Raw genomic sequence first — 22,460 nt, forward strand, 5'->3', positions numbered from 1 at the left:
CTGGAACTTGAGTATATGCAACACACCCAAAAATTCTTAGGTGTGTAACATTCGGCTTATATCCACTCCAAGCCTCTTGTGGTGTCATCCTCTTGACACTCTTTGTTGGACATCGATTCAACAAATAAATCGAACAAGTTACAGCTTCTGCCCATAACTCTTTTGGCAAATTCTTCTCCTTAAGCATGGACCTTGTCATGTCAAGGATGGTTCGATTCTTTCTTTCGGCTATCCCATTTTGTTGTGGGGTATAGGCAGCAGTAAGTTGATGCCTAATTCCTTGCTCCTTGCAGTATGCTTGGAAAGCATTGGAGGTGTACTCTCCACCTCTATCTGATCTCACAGCCACAAGCTTGTGGTTGCTTTCAGCCTCTGTGAGTGCCTTGAACTCCTTGAAAATTTTTAGGGCAGCTGACTTCTCCTTGAGAAAATAGACCCAAGTCTTTCTACTGAAATCATCAATGAAGGTAATAAAATACCTATTACCTCCATAAGACATGAGATCCAATGGACCACATATATTTGTGTGCACCAACTGCAGTGGTGCCTTTGCTCTCCATGTATCACCAACAGGGAACGATAATCGTGCTTGCTTGCCAAGCACACAACCTTCACATACTTGGCGTGTGGCTTCAATCTAGGGTAAACCACGAACCATTCCTCCACTTGACAGCAACTTTAGGCCATTGAAATGAAGATGGCCAAATCGAAGATGCCATTTCCATGACTCATCTTCCATTACACCGATGTTGCAGCTTCCAATCTTTGTGTTCAAATTCAACGGAAACATCCGGTTCTTTGACATTCGAACACGTGCAATAAGCTTTCTCCTTGCATTCCTGAGAGTGAGAAGCATGTTCTCCATATGTATAATGTACCCTTTCTGGAGCAGTTGACCAATGCTCAGAATGTTGCTCTTCATACCTGGTATGTAGTAGGTATCGGAGATGTATTCTTCTCTACCATCCTTCTGGATGATCTTGATCTTCCCTTTGCCTTCGACTGGCAACTTTGAGGAGTCACCAAGACTTACAGATCCATAGGCCCCATCTTTGAGTTCGGCAAAAAACTCCTTCTTTCCACACATGTGATTGCTTGCACCAGAGTCCAAATACCAAACATCTTGTTGGCTACTGGAATCATGGTGTGCTAGTAAGACTGTAAGTTCTTCATCAGTATTTCCACTTGATACTGCCATGTTGACATGCTCACCATTTTTATGTGAACATTCATTGGCATAATGTCCATATTGCTTACAGTTGTGACACTGGATATGCGCCTTTCCTCGAGTAGATCTCCACTCCTGAGACTGACCTTGATTTTGTGCATAGCCTCGACCTTTTCCTCGGGCTCGTCCTCGGCTACGGTTGGATGAACTCCCACGACGTGAGTTCCACTGCCCACGACCTCCATTTGGTTTGTCAATATTCAACTTTGACTCCAAAGCTTGCTCTAGCGTTGTGGGGCTTGCATTCTTCTGAATGCGTTGCTCGTGAAATAGGAGGGATCCTAGCAATTCCTCTGTGCTCATTGTCTCCAAATCCTTCGATTCCTCAATGGCAGTCACCACATGCTCAAAGTTGGATGTGAGTGATCGAAGGATTTTCTCCACAACTCGTACTTCATCGAGTTTCTCGCCATTTCTCCTCATCTAATTTACTATCGCAATGAGCCTTGTGTGATAGTCGGAGATGCTCTCTCTTTCATTCATGTGAGCAGTTTCAAAATCTGCTCGAAGTGACTGTAATCTCACTTTCTTGACTCGATCTACTCCTTTGTAGATTGTACTGAGTGTATCCCATACTTGCTTGCTCGTTGTTGCTTCTGCAACCTTCTCGAACGTTGAATCTTCCAAACCCTGGTATAGAAGATACAGCGCCTTTTGGTTCTTCTTTCGTAAGTCCTTGAGAGTGTTCCTTTGATCTGCAGTATATGTGGCTTCTTGCTCGGTAGTGGGTACAACATACCCATTACTGATAACTTCCCATAGCTCTTGTGATCCAAACAATGCTTTGAATTGGATGCACCATCTTTCATAATTTTCTTTCTTCAATGTGGGAATTTGGAGCTGCACTAAGTTGGATGCCATAACTGCTACACCTACCAGAATGGTATTCTGGCTCTGATACCAATTGTTGGTATTCACAAGAGTTTACTAACTCAATACCAAAATATGTGGGTGATAAGTTTACAAACTCTATCACACCTCTCACTTTCACTCTCAATAAAATTGGACAAAGAAATAGAGAAAGGAGGGAAGCAACAAGCTTTGAAAAACACTTGGACTTTGATATATGAAAAGAGAGTTTACAAACTCAATAGCTTACAAGCTGAAAATGAGAATGGGAAATGGGATTTGGATGATCTGCTCTAAGGCTTAGCAAGATGGCCTATTTATACAAAAACTGAAAAAATAAACAATCCAAGAATACATATAATGAATGATGGTGTTCCACATCTTTACACCCTTTCAAACACATGCAGCAACTTTGATAGTTGGCATACACATGCATTGCATCATGGCAGGTTGTAATACCTTCCTTTCGGCTAACACATGGAGGAAACTTTAGTCTTTAAAGTTGCAGCATGTGTGGATACAACCTGTAAAGAAATTAACAGCCATCAGCAACCTTTTACAGCCTGTTTTGAGTTGAATTTCCAACACTGTGAAGCTCAATTTGAGAAGAAATCATTAAAACCATCGTGTGCCATTGCAAGTTTTGTCTCCTAGACGTCGGATTTGGGATTGCCTGGCCGTACAATATGCATGTCGATGTTTGACTCTCGGTCGAGTAATTGGAGTGAATGTACGTAATAAGTATGTTAGTTTGTTTGAATTAAAGAAATTTCTATCTAAACTAGCACTACTGTACTATGGTCTGGTTGTATTCATCATCACTAGTATATCGTTGTATAGAAAAAGGAAGAGAAAGTCCATCCAAGGATCGAAACACTTTGACTGCACCAGTTGATAAATTTTGCAAGAACCTAGAAGCAAACATAAAACACGAGCAAAATTGAGCTTAGCCGGGTTCATTCAAACGATATCCTCTTTCTCTACGTCCAAATTCGAATATTTCATTATATTAACAGATTCTGCTATTAGTAACAATTTGCTAGGTAACAAAACATTTGTTAGACATTCTGATACAAAAGTTTTTATGTTTTGCGATGATAACAACAGATGGAAAAATCCCTCATAGTGAACACTCTTTGTAGGATAAGAACTTATACAATATGCATCACCCTAACAACTTCGTTTACAGTATATTCCTCAGATGCAATTATTGTGTCCCTCTCATATTGTCTATCAGTATGAAAGCGAACTTACCTTATCCTTACACCAAATTTCCTTTTCAAATCTATGCCATATAGACACCTCTTCATCAACTACTCCACCAGCACACATATCACACAGTTGTCTCGGACACACAAGAAACTCCTTGAGCCACAAGGCTTGTGCAACGATAGACTCACCAAGTTGTTCGAATCCATAAGAGTATCTGGGACGCTCAGAGTCGTCTATAAATGTGCAATGAGACACATTCAGCACTTCCAAATCCTACATTTCGCTCATTATAAAAACCAAAGCTTTCTTGTGCACCGTTGTGCACTGCAGACTTAAGATCTTGAGCTTGGGATTGTAGGCAACAATGGCCCTTGCGCATACTACGTCAAACTTAGAAGGGCACATAACTTTAAGCTGAGAGATGTTGCAGTAGCTTCCAACTAGCTTCATGATTTGAAAAGGAAAATCAATATATGCAACAACCAATGATTCAAGTCCTACCCAATTCCTGATAGCTGTTTCAAATCCAGTCAATGTCATCAGGTTCCAGGTTGGTAGAACCAGTTGTTTGAGCCTTGGGGTTCTGCAAGGAAGAGGATATCAGTATTAGTCCCGGATTCAACATTATCAGAAACTTTATGTTTCAAAACAAAACGTTTGTTATTATGAATGCAGGGAAATGGAAACCAATACCTTTCGGCTGCACATATCAAGTGGTCATCGTTTACGAATAAAGAGAAATGGAAAACCAAGGAAGATAAATTTCCACAACTGAGACGCAAAGCACTCTTCAATACTTTCAGTAGTCTTTCGCTTGATTTATTATCAGACCAAGTAGTCAATCTTCGAGGAGTATTACAGATGTTAAACTTGAGCAGAGTCAGGTCAAGCGTTTCCCAAGGGATTGGATTGCAGGAAGCTGCATTACAGGATTTACAAACGAAAGAAACAAATATCACATCCAGAAAATTCAAGGTCATAAATATCCTCACAAGGATATTGTAGTACATATCCGCCCAGTTTCTAACTTTGGATTCGTTGTTCCCTGCCATTGTAGAAGAGATTGTACCTACAACCATCAAAGATCAAAACCAGGTATAATGGAAAGGCATTGAACTCGTCTTCAAAATAGAACTTGAACAAACTATGGAATGCTGTAGCTTAGGAGACAAGTTTTAATACCATTACGATTTTCGGAATTTGACCTTCCTATACCAAAGTCAATATCTTACAGATTTTACTGATAATAAAATGCTAGGAAACTTAGGAAGTCAAAAGGTGTTTATGTGTACGGCATTCAGAGATGAAATTTTTATAAGAAATATCAGATATAGTAAAAAAAAATAGATCATAACCATTTAGTAATTTAGAATTAAGAGGTAATCTGGAACAGGAAAAGTTCTTAGCTAGTTTGAGTTAACGACGACACCTATGTGTTCAGTGTTTTTACTTGTGGGACAAAAATTAAAAAAATTAAAAAATTAAAAAATTAAAAAATTAAAAAATTAAAAAAAATAAAACTTTACATACAAAGTGGGGTTGGGTAGAAAAATGCAATGTTTCCATTTACCCGATTCCAGACTAGGAAACTTTTCTAACTTCAGAAGATTATGTTGAATGCCGACCACGGGCACTCCAAAATGAGCTTTCTGAGAAAACTATAATTTGAAATTGCTATTATAAATAAGGATGTCACAAAAATGATGCCCTCGCTAGTAACTCTTAACCTGAAGGTTCACTAAGCTAAACAAACAAAACATGCCTAAGGGATTGTACCCGAAATGTAGATGAATGCTCAAACCGATATTGATGACTTTGAAATGCACATATAATTCGCTAACCATTTAAAGCAAACAAGTTTCACTCAAAGCCCTAATAGTTTAAGTTACACGTTACACATAACGACATTCAGTATTCTTACACTTGACTTTAAAAAGCACATAGTATCTTTTGGAACAGTTAGGACAACTGTCAAACACTAGTACGTGGACTATTTCATTCAGTATTCATACAAATGATGTCCCCTAAAATGTCAACTATTATAAGGTCAACCATTAATCCGCCTACAAGAAAATCAGCAAAAATGCTGTAAGCATACACATGATTGAGGAGACAGTTTTCTAATCACTTTCTCTTTTCTTTGAAGAACAAAAATAAGAATATAAATAGAACCAAACCACGGATTTCACACTGTGACGCCATGTATGTAGCTATTCGTCAAACATTGTAACATATAAGTTGCCAACGATACTATCATTGTCAACAAACCTTCGAGAACATTCTAAACAAATCAAGATAGAGTTGGAATTTGGTAACAACATCATCTTATAAGATGCCATATTAATGTCTGAAACTTTCTGTTAGAAAATATCTGCATCTTTGTGGCCATTCAACGACTAAATTGAAAGTTTGATTCTTTCCTAAACCTACAAAGAAACTTCATTAGACGCCATCAATGAACTCTATTCAAATTTCAAATGCGACTACCCCAATTAGAAATTCGAATATTCACATTGACGTCACTCAAACAGTATATTCGAATCAAGAATCCGTTAAAACAAATCAACCCCTGGTTCATCCATTTTATGTTCATACATATGACTACTTTAGAGAAAATAAGCTAATTAATAAATTATTTATATCTACCTTATGTGATACTCATATAAGAATTTCGGACAAGCTAAAACTACAGGACTTTTCCTACGTCTAAGTCAGATAAAACTTAAGGTTTTGGATCGGGAAAATTGTGATCTTAATTTTTGATAAGCAAAAACAAAGGGCATCTGTCATTTATATTTCACGATAACCCTGCAATGTATGCAACCTTATAAATCTTAGTTTGTTTTTCCCTGCGAAAAATTTCCCTCTTCAAACTCTGATTTGCATGTAGATTGTGCTTTACCAAAGAGGATATTTAAAAATCTAACATGCAGATTTTGGTTAGTGAAGGAATTACAAAATACAAGAACCTTTTAACTTTTGATCAAATCTACACTGCATTTCATAAAATCAACCCCAAATGTATTTGAGCACAAATAAACACACAGAGAGAGAGAGAGAGAGCAGATGCTGCTTTACTCAACTAAACGATAGCTTGTAAATCCAGAGGTTGATCAATAGAAATGTATCTGCATCAAATTTCACATCTCTTTTCAGCTTAAATTTCAAATTTGCAAGAAACGAAGACCACCTTGTCAGAATATAAATCCAGTGATGCTCTGTGAGCTACGACTACATAGATATTCTAAGGAATTAGAAGAAATTCCAGTACAAAGGTGAAATTTCACCAAGATGAAATTTCACAAATTAATTCAAGTTCAGAGCTTACCTCGTCTCTTGTGCTGTTTGTTGTTGCTCTTAAAACTTTGTGGCGAGACAGGTTCTTATAGAAAACTCGTTTGCTTTGTAACGGCAAAAGTAAACTCACGCTTCCTTTCAAGTAACTTCTGTTGTACATGAAGTCTAACATCTGCATAGAAGAATCCATCTTTTTCACATGGGGCCCCACGGATTTTTGTAAGTTTCTTCCTACATTTAACACTTTTTTTTCTTTCTTTAATTACCATATCTGAGAGATTGAGATCAACCTTAAACATTTAAATAAACAAAATTAAACCATTCTCTCCCTCCCTCTCTCTCTCTCTCTCTCTCTCTCTCTCTCTCTCTCTCAGATATATATATATATATATATGTCAGTATGTTTTACATAAACATGATAAATCTCGTGTTGCTGAAATTAACCCAAAATTTGCCTTGCCATTGTCAAGTTTTGAAATCCCTCATTTGACAGGTTGTGCCATGGCTTTCTTCATGATCATTAGAGACATCCTATTGGCTCTATCCCATTTTTCAAATTTTAATCTTTCATTAGCTGTGCTCGCATCTGTTAAAGTTGCAGGTTGGTTTTCTCTCAATGCCATGTCAAGGTCCATCAGCCCCAAAACAATCTTTACATCCTCTTCCCACTTCTTAAAGTTGGAACCAGTAAGGTTTCGATGTTGTTGAAGTTAAGAGAGGTCATATGTAGAGCTACAAAATACAAAATTTTATATGTGTCAGTAGTTTCTATCAGCATCTTAACAAGTAGTGGGAAAACTTTCACATAATGTTTTCCTTTCTCATCAACAAGCATATGAACACAGCAACATCTTTAGACAGATGTTGTTCAAATTAATTTTGCATAGCTGGAAAATAAGATACAAGGTCAATTTACATGTTTTCAACACTTTTGAGCAGATGAATAATGTAATCTTGTCAATCTCATGGTCCACTGTACATTGAATCGTTAAACAAACTAAATGATAAACACTTTTGAGCAGATTATCATTCAAATACTTTAAACGAGTGACCATCTCAATATGTTTGATTCACAAGTCAAAACAATAAACTAAACTCTTTTGAGTAGAATAGGTATTGTTTTCTTGTTTTAGTTGTTCATGTGTTATCATGATGATAGCATGAACCCTATAGTCTTGCATATCTCCATTAATGTCTTCGAGTAGTCATCCTTGCCATTGTTAGAGAATATGTTCTTGATAAAACTTGAATAAACATATCATCCTGATATATATATATATATATATTGATAAGGAATTTAAAACTTTATTAGTTTTGATGAAAAGTTTGCAACAGAACGACCAAGATCTCAAAAATGTATTCAATAGCGTAAGATTTAGTATGAACCCTAATCATGTTAACTGGCTCTGATACCACATGTAAGCAGTTCAATAAAACTCACAAGCCAGAATTATATCAACTAGGTACTAGGATTACAATACAACTTACTCATACCAAGTGTAATACTATGTATATCAGAAACTGATCATATAAACACCGACTTGTATTCGACACCATGGTTGAGTTGCAAGTCAGTCTTCTACTCCCACTACTCAATAGCTCCGTAGTGTGTGAATAGGTCTCAGTAATATCTTAAGGTTTTTTGCGTATGGGAGTAGGGACTATAACTTCATATGTATATAGTCAAGGTTACACAACCGGCCTATTAACAGTTGTGTATCCTTATCACCTTAATAATGAATGAGTCCTATCATGATTCAATATCTTTGCATTCAATCCTTATCAGGATTTCTTTAAGTTAGCTGCATGGAGTTAAGATTCCATAGTCCATACGAAGTAAAGATTAACTATACCACTTGTATCACAAATAACTCGGGAATCAAGTTAGTTGTTATCCAAGTAATATCAACTAACACTCATTGTCATTCACTAGAACTTTACAATGATACCATGTTAATGTTTAATGTTTGATTTCAGCTATGGTGAAGGTATTTCCAGAAATGTATATGAACAAAAATAAAAGGATGAAAAATTCACATGAACATCTCCATTTTTGTGTAGATGATGATGATGCCAAAACGGCTACATTCATTGGTACCTTCAATAGGGCACATATCCAAACCTAAATACAAGACTCCATGAGATTGTGACACACGGTGATCCAATGGCATGCAAGCCATAAGCTAGGAAATAAACTAACTGGTGCACTTGGCATATGAGCTCAAGGTACAACCCTACACACTGCCACACAAGGAACTAAGGACAAAAGTTATAAAATTTAAACTTAGCTTCAGTACGCTAATTAACACCAACACTAACAACATGCACCAAGAAAAAGGACATTTGGGTACAAAACTAAGGACACAAATGAGATGTTTGTGTCCATTTGAACACCAATAGTGCCCATTCAATAATGGGCACCACATATTGTGCCCAATGTAAGTAATAATGAACACAAGCACATTATTGGGCATGACAACCATAAACTTTTGTGCCTTTAATGTCCATCCATCTTGCAAGTGTCCTTTTAATGTTAGAAATGATTTTTTTTTAATTAATTTTCAATGACACAATAATAACTTCGTGCTCTTAATTTAGTATATTTAAATATAAAAAAATAGGTTTTTGTGTCCTTTAGGTATTTAGCTTCCTCTTAACTCATCCACACCCCACTTTCTCTCTCCCCCCCCCCCCCCCCATAACCCTCTCCCCCCCCCCCCCCCAACCCTCCACCCACACCACACATTTCTCTTTCACGGGGAAGCATCACCTACTCCCTCTCTCCCTTGCCCACATCACCCTCTTACCCACCTATATAAATACAAAGTTTACCCCTAATTTTCAACTAGCCGTTCTCTATGGTACCGTTTGGTACGCAGAAGAGACAAAACGAGATGGAATGGACGGAACGAGATAGGACTAGACAGAACGGGATAGAACAAAGATTTCATGTCATGTTTGGTACGCGCAAGATAGAATGGGACAGAACAGGATTAAATGACTAACTTACCCTTTTTATTTGACTCTTTCTCCCCCGTCTCTCTACTTTCTCTTCTTCCATATGTTTCTTGTTCTTCGTATGCCCAGATTGATCCTAGTAAAAATCAAACTCAGTAAATCAAACCCATACTTTCTCTTCATTTCATTTTCTTTCTCTTCAATTCAAACCCATATTTCTCTTCTTTTAATTTCTGTCTCTTGCTCGCACACCTGCAACAGTAATGGCGAGAATCAAGGTACATGAGTTGAGGCGCAAAACAAAGCCTGACATTTTGGCCCAGCTCAAGGATCTCAAGGCGAAGCTTACCCTCCTTTGCATTTTGGCTTTGACACTACTACAAAAGGGGGCTATAGTGTCGGAGGGTGGTGTCGCTTTAATCTAATATAGTAGCAGATTAGGCAGTTGCGACACTAACTGAACATGACGTCGGATTTACTGTCGCTTATAAGCGTTATTAAATGTTTATGTCGCTTTTAAACCGACGTAAACATATATTTTAATAATTTTTAAATACTAGTGTCGCTTTTAAACCGACGTAAACATTATTTTAATAATTTTTAAATACTAGTGTCGCTTTTAAGCGACATAAAGTGTGTATATCTATATATTAAATTATATATATATTAAATTAAATTTTATATCCCTAAAAACTATAATAATTATATATATATATATATATAATTAAATTTTAAAAAATTGGTGATCATTGGATTGGCTTAAATATACATACGATTCAATTTCTTAAGTGTTATACATACAAAATAAATAAATTTAAATCTACTTAATATATATATATACACACACACCATTGAACTTGATTGGATACGAATTCTATGAAACTAATTTCGACAGTTATAAACGAAAAATCACGATTTAACGGTTATTTTAACTCCGATTTTGATGATTTTTTACAGCTACACTCCTGACCCTATATGAATACAATGAATGGATTCGATCTTCAAATTAAAATATTTACACAAGTGGATACCACAAAATCTTATGTTATACTTAATGAAAGTATAAATAAACTCTAAGTGTTAGTCAATCTATTGTTTTCATGGGATACGAATTCTCCGAAACTAATTTCAACGATCCCAACCGTCAAACTTGTTTGCATATGCTTCGAGATCACATCAGCAAAAAATCACAAAAAACAAACATTCAGAGATCAAGTAACGGGACAAAGCTTTTCGACGGTTATAAACGAAAAATCACGATTTAACGGTTATTTTAACTCCGATTTTGATGATTTTTTACAGCTACATTCCTTGACCCTATATGAATAGAATGAATGAATTCGATCTTCAATTTAAAATATTTACACAAGTGGATACCACAAAATCTTATGTTATGCTTAATGAAAGTATAAATAAACTCTAAGTGTTAGTCAATCTATTGTTTTGATGGGATACGAATTCTCCGAAACTAATTTCAACGATCCCAACCGTCAAACTTGTTTGCATATGCTTCGAGATCACGTCAGCAAAAAATCACAAAAAACAAACATTCAGAGATCAAGTAACGAGACAAAGGTTTTCGACGGTTATAAACGAAAAATCACGATTTAACGGTTATTTTAACTCCGATTTTGATGATTTTTTACAACTACACTCCTTGACCCTATATGAATACAATGAATGAATTCGATCTTCAAATTAAAATATTTACACAAGTAGATACCACAAAATCTTATGTTATACTTAATGAAAGTATAAATAAACTCTAAGTATTAGTCAATCTATTGTTTTGATGGGATACGAATTCTCCGAAACTAATTTCAACGATCCCAACCGTCAAACTTGTTTGCATATGCTTCGAGATCACATCAGCAAAAAATCACAAAAAACAAACATTCAGAGATCAAGTAACGGGACAAAGCTTTTCGACGGTTATAAACGAAAGATCACGATTTAACGGTTATTTTAACTCCGATTTTGATGATTTTTTACAGCTACATTCCTTGACCCTATATGAATAGAATGAATGAATTCGATCTTCAATTTAAAATATTTACACAAGTGGATACCACAAAATCTTATGTTATACTTAATGAAAGTATAAATAAACTCTAAGTGTTAGTCAATCTATTGTTTTGATGGGATACGAATTCTCCGAAACTAATTTCAACGATCCCAACCGTCAAACTTGTTTGCATATGCTTCGAGATCACATCAGCAAAAAATCACAAAAAACAAACATTCAGAGATCAAGTAACGGGACAAAGCTTTTCGACGGTTATAAACGAAAAATCACGATTTAACGGTTATTTTAACTCCGATTTTGATGATTTTTTACAGCTACATTCCTTGACCCTATATGAATAGAATGAATGAATTCGATCTTCAATTTAAAATATTTACACAAGTGGATACCACAAAATCTTATGTTATACTTAATGAAAGTATAAATAAACTCTAAGTGTTAGTCAATCTATTGTTTTGATGGGATACGAATTCTCCAAAACTAATTTCAACGATCCCAACCGTCAAACTTGTTTGCATATGCTTCGAGATCACGTCAGCAAAAAATCACAAAAAACAAACATTCAGAGATCAAGGAACGGGACAAAGCTTTTCGACGGTTATAAACGAAAAATCACGATTTAACGGTTATTTTAACTCCGATTTTGATGATTTTTTACAGCTACACTCCTTGACCCTATATGAATACAATGAATGAATTCGATCTTCAAATTAAAATATTTACACAAGTAGATACCACAAAATCTTATGTTATACTTAATGAAAGTATAAATAAACTCTAAGTATTAGTCAATCTATTGTTTTGATGGGATACGAATTCTCCGAAACTAATTTCAACGATCCCAACCGTCAAACTTGTTTGCATATGCTCCAAGATCACATCAGCAAAAAATCACAAAAAACAAACATTCAGAGATCAAGTAACGGGACAAAGCTTTTCGACGGTTATAAATGAAAAATCACGATTTAACGGTTATTTTAACTCCGATTTTGATGATTTTTTACAACTACATTCCTTGACCCTATATGAATAGAATGAATGAATTCGATCTTCAATTTAAAATATTTACACAAGTGGATACCACAAAATCTTATGTTATACTTAATGAAAGTATAAATAAACTCTAAGTGTTAGTCAATCTATTGTTTTGATGGGATACGAATTCTCCGAAACTAATTTCAACGATCCCAACCGTCAAACTTGTTTGTATATGCTTCGAGATCACATCAGCAAAAAATCACAAAAAACAAACATTCAGAGATCAAGTAACGGGACAAAGCTTTTCGACGGTTATAAACGAAAAATCACGATTTACGGTTATTTTAACTCCGATTTTGATGATTTTTTACAGCTACACTCATTGACCCTTTATGAATAGAATGAATGAATTCGATCTTCAAATTAAAATATTTACACAAGTGGATACCACAAAATCTTATGTTATACTTAATGAAAGTATAAATAAACTCTAAGTGTTAGTCAATCTATTGTTTTGATGGGATATGAATTCTCCGAAACTAATTTCAACGATCTCAACCGTCAAACTAATTTCACTATCAATTGATGGACAGAGTGTGGAGTGTGTGTGTTGTATAGCGCACAAATATGGCCCTCAACTTTTATTATTTTTTTGCTCTTGTGTAATACAAATTCTCAGAAGTATCCTTCCAATTAATTGAAGAGATCTTATTTTGGGACCAGGAGGTATTATACGGAATATATGTTTTCTTTTTTAGAAGAAAAAACCAGGTGGTTTGACTTGTGCAAAAATGGTGCTTTGCACACCCAAAAACCTACCCTTATATGAGTGTCGCTTATAACCGACACTAAATTATTTTTTTAAATATTTTGAAATCCAATGTCGCTTTAAATTAGTTTTTTTAAATATTTTGAAACCCAGTGTCGCTTTTAAGCGACATATTGATTTAAATTAGTTTTTCGTTTTATAACCATCGAAAAGTTCCATAGAATTTGTATCCCATCAAGTTCAATGGTGTGTGTATATATATATTTATTAAGTAGATTTAAATTTATTTATTTTGTATGTATAACACTTAAAGAAATTGAATGGTATGTATATTGAAACTGATCCAACAGTCACCAATTTTTAAAATTTAATTTAATATATATATATATAATTATTATAGTTTTTAGGGGTATAAAATTGTTACATTAATATATATAATTATTATAGTATTTTTTAGGGTTATAAAATTAATATATATAAAATTATAGTATTTGAAATATTAGGCGGGAAATTTCCCGCTTGTTTGAATGGATGGAGAGACTTAGTGTCGGTTTTAACCGACGCTAGTGTCATTAAAGCGACGCTATGTGAATTTCAAAAAGTGTGTCAGAAGTTGGCGTCGGTTAAAAGCGACGCTAGTTTCATTAAAGCGACGCTAGTTTCATTAAAGCGACGCAAGTTTCATTAAAGCGACGCTATGTGAATTTCAAAAAGTGTCAGAAGTTTGTGTCGGTTTAAAGCGACGCTAGTTTCATTAAAGCGACGTGAGTTTCATTAAAGCGACACTATGTGAATTTCAAAAAAAGTGTCAGACGTTTGCGTCGGTTTTAACGGACGCAAACTAAGTACCCATATTTAAACCCCTCTCTTTCCCATTTCAACCGTGCTTTCATTTCTCCCCCAATTTCAGACTTTCTTCTTCTCCTTCCCCATTTCATCTGTGCGTCCCCTTCTTCCTCCTTTTCATTTTTTCCTCAACTCCTTCCCCGTTTGCTTTGGATCACCAGTTTGAAGATCAACATTCTGAAGAACTCCAATTCGAGGAGGAAGAGCTTGAAGGTGGTTCATTTTTAAATTATTATGATTATTAATTTTAGTTTCTATTTTGTATTCTAAATAGTTTTATGCTTAAATTGAAAATTTATTTTTGTTTCTTGGTTTTTAATTGTTTTTTTTTGTATTTATGCATGTTGGATCTGAAGAGCAAGGACACTGGAAATCGCAGATCCATAATTTTTTAAAGGTATAAAACCTGAGTTTAATCTATAGAGATTAGAGCCTTAATGTTGAAGTAGTAAAGTATTGGAGCACTGATCTGATGGCAAGCATGGCAGCATGGAGTTGCTAGTATTATATATGGCACTATGGAGCTACAAAATATGTGGTCTTCGACAAAGGCAAGCACAGGAAAGCATGGAGGATGAATTTTTGTAAATTATATGGAATGTTAGATGTAAAACATTTGTATATTATGGCACTATTTTTCTTTTGAATTATTTTTATTATTGTTTGTTTTGGCCTAAAATTGAAATTTATTATTTCGATTATATAATTTTTTTGAGTTATAATTATTTGAGAACGAATACAGAAACAGATTTCGACTTTTTTTTAAATTATTATTATCAAAGGTGGTGTCGCTTTAAATCGTCACTAGTTTGCATATTTTATTTATTTAATTGTTCTCTAACGTCGCTTTAAACCGTCACTAGTTTGCATATTTTATTTAGTTAATTGTTGACTAGCGTCGCTTTAAACCGACGTTAACATCAGCGTCGCTTTAAACCGACGCTGCGTAGTGGCGGATTAAGCGAACAAAGCGACGCTGAAGCCCTTTAGTGACGGTAGCAATGGCGTCGCTATTCCAATCCGACATTGCAGTGTTTTATGTCGGATTTTTGCCAAATTTCCGACAGAAATCGGGGTTTCTTGTCGGTTTTTGGTCCGCCGGTGATAGCCTATATTGTTTAATTATACTCCTCTAGGTTTGGGCAGGCATGCCTCACCCAAATTGCCTTAAATTTTCTTCGGGTGCAATGATAGTTAAGATTCTGTTGAGGTTTTAAAAATAAAAATATAAAACCAAACACAGAAAAATCTCAAATTGGTTTTTTTTTTTTTTTTTTTTTTTTTTTTTCAATTTAGAGAGGCTTCGTTGGATCTGTAGATTCATTTCAATCAATTTCTGCAACATCGGAGAAGAAGGTGGAGCGCGAAGGGACTGAATCGGCGGCGGTGGAGGAGTTTCGGCATCGTCAACGACGGCCTTGGTCTCCTCTTTGCTATGCGAGTCCTGGGCGTCACTGGGAACGATCTCGTCATGGGACTAGCAGGGGGGAGATGGTGGAAAAAAGCTGGGTTTGGGTTAGCCATAGTTGGGTTGTTGGGTTTATGGTGGAGGAGGAGGAGACTACAGGAGAGAGGGAGGCTACGAGAGAAAGAGGGAGGGTAGACAGTGGAATTGATGAAAATGAGGAGGGTCTTGTTGTCCAAAAAATTATAAATTTGTGTCTCGTGGGCTGGAACAAGTCGTTTCAGGGGGGGGGGTAAGGTGGAACCAAAAAATGAAGAAAAAGCAAGAGATATGTGAATTGATCCATAAAATACGTAGTTTAATTTACATCGCTACTCATTAAGTCGTCATCAACTAGAAGCTTCACATCACAATAATTAACCACAATCCTCTGTTTTTGTAAGTGCAAAATGAAAAACGGAATCAAATATTAAACCCAATATCTTCACAGCACAATGATCAACCCAAAATCTTCACATTAGCTCAAGAACTATATTGTTTCCAGAGCTTTCCAATTTCCCAGCACGGAACGACAAACATAAAAGCATTAAAATAGCTCTAAATTAAAACAATAGGATGAACTACAAAACGATAGAGGAAAGATTAAGAGCTTACCCTCACAAAATCAAAGCTCACCAAAATGGTTACCCTAACCAGAGAATCGTAGAGAATAAATTTGCATCAACATGTAAATCATAGAAAAAAAATTAAAATTTATAAATACCATCATTTCACTACTAATTTGAATAAATCCAGAAACAATACATTGGAATAATCTTTTAGGTCTTCCAATATTAATAGGTTAGAAATTCAGAAGATAAAACACCACAATTCATTAAATTCAAAGTTGAACAATTCATTAAATTCAGAGCTTACCCCTTGTGTTAAAAGTCATGTGATGTGTGCATTTACAGACACCAAGATTTTACATGCCCAAGAAAGGGAATCACTCCATTAAAAAGAGAGGAACTACTGATACTGCAGGTACATTAACCAGACCACTAATTTTAAATGACAGCATATACTCGAGTAAGCGAAAGACTAAAAGACGAAAAGAAGAGGGTTATATACCCGTTTCAATGTCATTGTCAGGGGCCTCTTAAACCTGGTTCCAGAATGAGGATAGTCCAACACTCTCGTAGTGACTAATACTTATTGTGACCTTCACTCAGTTTGTGAATTAGAAGCTTGAAATACACCAAAAATTATATTAATAGCCATTCCCCTAATTTTAACTACTAACAGCGTAAAGAATTGGAAATTACAATTAAGACCAATGTTTTCCCCCTTTTTTTTCATTGCCATAAAAGGCAGAAAAACAAAGGCTTCTAAAACTCAAACCAACCGTCTCATTTCTTCCCAAAAATAAACACATTTTAATCCAACATTCATAAATGCGTGGTCAAACAGGGGAGAAAATTATGTTAATTTGGGCTTCAAATTTACAAACATAACTGTTTACAATAAACATATATAACATGATTTGGTCTGCAGTGCTTTCACCAATAGTTATAAAAAACAAAGATTCTAAAGATATGCATGCAATAGAATGACTATTACCTCCAAGTAAGCAATTGCATGGTTGCAATCTAAGTTGCACACATCATGTTCAATCTGATAGCTTCAGTATAGCACTTGACAACATTATTTCAGGCTTTTCCTTAAATGAAGTATTTCCCTGGGAAAAGATTAGCAAACATAGAAATTGAAACAATACACATAAGTACATTGGTATCCCAGTTCTTTGCTAATAGAAAATGAAATTAAGGGGATGGAGAGACCTAATTTCAACTTTTTGAAGGAGAACACCACACTTCATTCATATCAAAGAACAGCATGATTCCAATTTCAATTTTGAACATAATAAATCACATAGCATTCATATATTACTTCAACTTCTTTCAAATTTACTTTTGTATTTAAAGATTGTATATTTTAATGAGTCTAAATTGACTATATATAAATTATACCTTTTTATATTTAAATAATAATGTACATTGTATAATTACAGTTATAGTCCATGAATACAATTAGAGGCCTTTGAATTTCTTTGCAAGAGAAGATTTACACGGAAAAGCAACTGCAAATATACAGAAGGAGGGAATTTGAGTTTTGTAGTCCATCTACTCAGCAATTTCTTAATATAGATACAACTGAGCAGTGGGAGAGCTTTAGCTAATACTATTCAATTCCACATGTAATTATAAAAAAATAATCACATAATTTCTCACAATAAAAATCAATGTGACTAAAAACAAATGATATGTATCAACTTTGATGATTTCCCTTATTTTCCCTCTCCTTCCCAGCAACCAAACAGGGGCAAAAATTACCAAAAACTGAAAAGATTGAAGTACCTGAGCAAGTTGGAATGCCTGGGTTGCCATATACACTTGGTGTAAAAAAAATAAGGGTGGGCATTTTCAGAGCACCTAAACCCTTCATCCACAAACGTATGTAAAAAATCATACAAAATAATATTTTGAATGCATTAAAAGAGTTCATGAATTTCCATAGTGTACCAAGTTAGTAGAAATGTACTCCAAGATGACCAGGTCAAAAAGAGATTCCTTCACTCCCAATATGGTTTATCAAAAGTAATGTCTTATTTCTTCAAGACAAACATGCAGGACAACACCAATCACAACTACAAATACTAACAATTGTGCAAAAGAGTTATAAAAACACTCATGTACGATATAAGAACAAACCTCACAATTGGTCTTAAAAATTGTTTTTCCAAAGAGACCCATTACAATGCGATCTGAAAGAAAACAAAACATGAATAATATCAAGGAAAATACATTTTCTCTGTCAAGTAAAATCTACGGCAGGTAATGAACAAAATACAAAGTTCTCAGCTTTAATTTAATTATTATCAAATATTGAGGGAAATTAACAACTACCCAGAAATGTTTGCTCAAAATTAATTGATAATATGAATAATTAAATTACACAACATTTACAAAACCCAAAGTTCTTAGCTTAATTTGATCTTACCATTTAAGTGGAAGAAGTAAAAAATTACACATAAATGTTTGCACACAATTAATTGATGAAACAACCAATTGGGCAATCAAACCCCCTCTCTCATATCACCTGACGGCAAGATCTGAACCCTTGACGGGGTAGTGTGGTCATTTTGACTCCCAAACTGTAGTGATCCCCAGCAAAAGAAACTGGCAAACAAAGAAAAAAGAACAAACGATGAGCAATAAAACTCACAGACCATAATACACAAAATTCACTATAACGTAAATTGATAAAGCATTTTACCCAATCCAATTGAATTCCTGATCACAACACATAAGATAAACTAATAAACCATTTTATCCAAATAACCATTTAATTTTAAACATTTAAAACCGAAGAGAACCAAACGCGCATATTTGGAAAAAAAAAATGGAGTGTTTTGAGTATATAAATCTCACCCTCAACACTTTAAAAATGCAGCGGTCCCAATGGAAAGAGAACTTGCAAAACAGTGTCTCAGCACAAACACAACATATAAAACAAACAAACGAAGAAAAAAAAAATTTAAAAACCGATAATGAACGTTAAAATTCAAAAATCCTAGGACACAAAATCGCAAACGACATAAAAATTAATAATAAAAGTTATTAAAAAACAGACACCGCTTGACACCAAATGCTTGACGCCAACGACGACCCCAAAGGCAAGCAAAATCTCAAACCAGTTAAGAAAAAATTAAGAGTCCATTCCTCTGTCATATTCTTTTCCCCTGTTTTGCTACCCCTATTCCCAAATGTGTCTTCGATTCTCTTTGTTCCCTTTTTCTCTCACCCTAATATCTCACTTGCAAAATCTTAACGCTGCTGCCATCCCCCACCACCAAACCCTCAACACCCTGTAATGCTATTTTCTTCCATATCTATAACAAAAAATGCATGCATAAACACGGTAGAAATTTGCAAAAACCCACAACACAACCTAACTAAAAATCTCACGGATTAAAAGTTTCACCCAAAAGAATCCTCCATCTCTCTTATCAAATGAAAACTCCAAAAGCAATTCAATGGTTGATAACAACCCATTTAAAATTGAACCCAAAAAAATTAAAAGCTTCTCTCACATTGATTAGTTGTTCATTCTGCACCTGCATTTTACTAATTCTACGTTAAGAGTTCCATGTACAACTCAAAAAAGCAGATTTTAACAACTAAAAGAACGGACAGTAACACCATATGACCGTGTTATGATAAAAAATGATAAACAAAGATTCGCTCAAAAAGCAAAGCATAAAAAAACTCCCAAAAACAAAGATCGGGATCTCTTCATCTGAATTATAAGTATTGTATATAAGTCTTCAAATACAGGACTAATGTGTTATAAGTATGGTGTGAAAAGTATTTACAGAACGTTGTTCCAAATCAATAGTTGGACAGAATAAAGTATTTACATAACGTTGTTCCAAATCAATAGTTGGACAGCATAACATGATAAACTTATTTTGAGCAGGAAAGTGAAAAACTATCTAGCAACATAATCTATCAAGAGATGTAAGTTCTCTATATACACATATATTTATATCAACTTGTCATATTTTATAAAACTAAAAGCATGACAATAAAGGAACCTTGGGTGCCATAAGTCATATCCGGCAACTGCTTCAGCCACCCCCACTGGAATTTAGGGTTGAGTGCATTTCATTCGAAAATCCATCACTATGAAATATGAAAACAAAAAATCAATTCAAATCCAACATATCCAACAACCCAAATATTATAATAATCTAATCAGACAATAAACAATTAGAGATGAAGCTTAATTACCATAAAGAAATGAGGGGTTGTCTGGTAGAAGCTAGTTAAAGCTTCATCAAATATATATAGGATGATCAAACAATCAGAGACTAATCTCGATTACCTTTCCCGTTCCCGGAAAATCACTTCCAGGCCCACTATGAAATATTAGAAGGTCCGTAAACTCATAAGGCTAATATAGTAAATTAAGTCTCCTTCTATCCCTTGCAACGCAAAGCAAAAGAAAGCCCCTCCTTTTCATAATCCCATACAGGGTGAGGTTAACACTTGTAGAGAGGGAAAATGGCTTATCACTTATGCCATATCTATTGTCTAACATACCTTGAACTGCCAACTCCACCATTCCCTAGGCTAGCAGATGCCATACCGACGTCTAATCACTTCACTACTGCAACACAGCAGATGAGGCTACTACCTCCCCTCCTCGTAACACTTCCTGCTCCTACGTCCACTCCCATCCAAGCACCTACCTTTCTATTAAACAACATAAAAATTCAAATTCAAATTTCTTTCCACAAAAGCATTAATTAAAATTAAAATTCATAAAACATAGAAATTGAGCTGAAATTGCTGAAACAAAATTCAAATGAAAAAATTTTAAAATTGCAGAGTCAATTAATTACTTAATTTAGCTCGGATCCAAACCAAACTCACTCCAATTTTTTAAATTAAGCACCAAATACAAATACAAATTTAAAAACCACCGCCGATCATTCGAAATCAATCGGACTCCAACAAAACAATTAATTTTCGGCATTTTCAAACGCAATACATCCAAAATTCAGAAATCGGTTCGGACGACTGACCTGCAAGCGTTTCGGGGAGGCCTGGAAGCAGAGCTCGCGCATTTTCAATTCCGCTCCGCTCCTGGAATTTTTTAGATTTGAGTAGAAAATTTGGGAAGGAGAAGAATTTAATCGAGAGAGTGAAAATTCAATCTACTTCAGGATCAAACACTAAAGTACGAAACTTTACCTTTTCCCTTCTCAAATCTGACATCTTCGAGAGCTCCGCCCTACTTTTGATGGTCGTATCTGAGTTCATTTGTGGGTGTCGGCGACTTGCAACGAAGGTGGATCCACGAAATGGAGGTTGGTTCGTGGGCAGGAGGAAAATTCGATATGGGTTCGTGTGGAGGTGCATCGGTGATTGTTGAACGTATTTAACTGAGATGATGAAGAGGAATGGGGTGAGCAGCGCTGGGGCTAGGTTGAGAGAAATGGGAGAGAGAAGTCTCTCGAATTTGAGAGAAATAAGAGAGAAACAGTGCTAGGGTTGTAGGAAATGAGCTCATAGAGTGAGAAAAGGAAAGGATGGGCGATTTGATGGATGGTTATCGACAGAGTCGGGAGAGAGAAAGAGGGAGAGAAAAGGCGGTGGCAATTTTGTAAATAAAGTGAAATTCGGCTCAAACACACGGACATAATTACCCCCTAACTTTTAAGAATTACCTTCCCAACCCAGCCTAGATCTGATGGTTTTTGTTGTAAATAGCGTGAAATCGAGGGGCAAAAAATTAACTGTAGCCCAATGAACAGTCAATTGCTCCCTAGTTTTAGAATAGATAATAGTGGCTTACGATACAGAAGAGAAAACTTGTGTAATTAATTGTCCAAACAAAATATATTCTTTTAATTTTTCATTATATGAATACAAATGTTATTTCTTATCCATATTTCCCTCATTTTAATATTCTCAATATATAGTAATTCGGTTGTAAGAATATGAACTTATGCTGCAATGTAGTTATTTAGTTGATGCTGTATTTCATGAATATAGGTCTTTTTGACCTCAGTGACATGCCGACTTATTTTTTCATATCAAACATGCTTCTGAAATGTCTACATGAGAATAACCTTTGTTCTGTGCGTGCAGGCCATTGTTGCCAAGCTGGAAACTTCTGTCTCTGTGTTCAGTGACAAACTGGAGCTGAAGGTCTATGGATTTAACGATAAACTTCCAGCTCTCTTGTCAAAAGTGTTGGCAACTGCCAAAAGTTTCATGCCAACAGATGATCATTTTAAGGTACATGTGTTGCCTTTTGTTTCCATCACTCCACTCTTATGTCT

General features: G+C 35.2%; 1 long non-coding RNA gene across 5 annotated transcripts; it reads right to left on the reverse strand.

Annotated features, from left to right (window-relative positions):
- Positions 1-15,957: 15,957 nt before the first annotated feature.
- Positions 15,958-21,836, reverse strand: LOC137709818 (uncharacterized). Of its 5 annotated transcripts, XR_011064933.1 has the most exons (7): positions 21,367-21,836; positions 21,198-21,258; positions 20,713-20,865; positions 20,205-20,292; positions 18,707-18,761; positions 18,319-18,371; positions 16,593-18,218 (listed from the first exon to the last, which is right to left on the reverse strand). It is a non-coding gene; the product is annotated as an uncharacterized lncRNA (long non-coding RNA). The 5 variants fall into 5 exon arrangements; XR_011064930.1 differs by adding an exon at positions 15,958-16,585 and having other exon boundaries at positions 16,679-18,761; positions 21,367-21,825; XR_011064931.1 differs by having other exon boundaries at positions 18,319-18,761.
- Between the last annotated feature and the right edge of the window lie 624 nt (positions 21,837-22,460).

Source organism: Pyrus communis, chromosome 12 (assembly GCF_963583255.1).
Source record: "Pyrus communis chromosome 12, drPyrComm1.1, whole genome shotgun sequence".
In the NCBI taxonomy this organism is placed as follows: Eukaryota; Viridiplantae; Streptophyta; class Magnoliopsida; order Rosales; family Rosaceae; genus Pyrus; species Pyrus communis.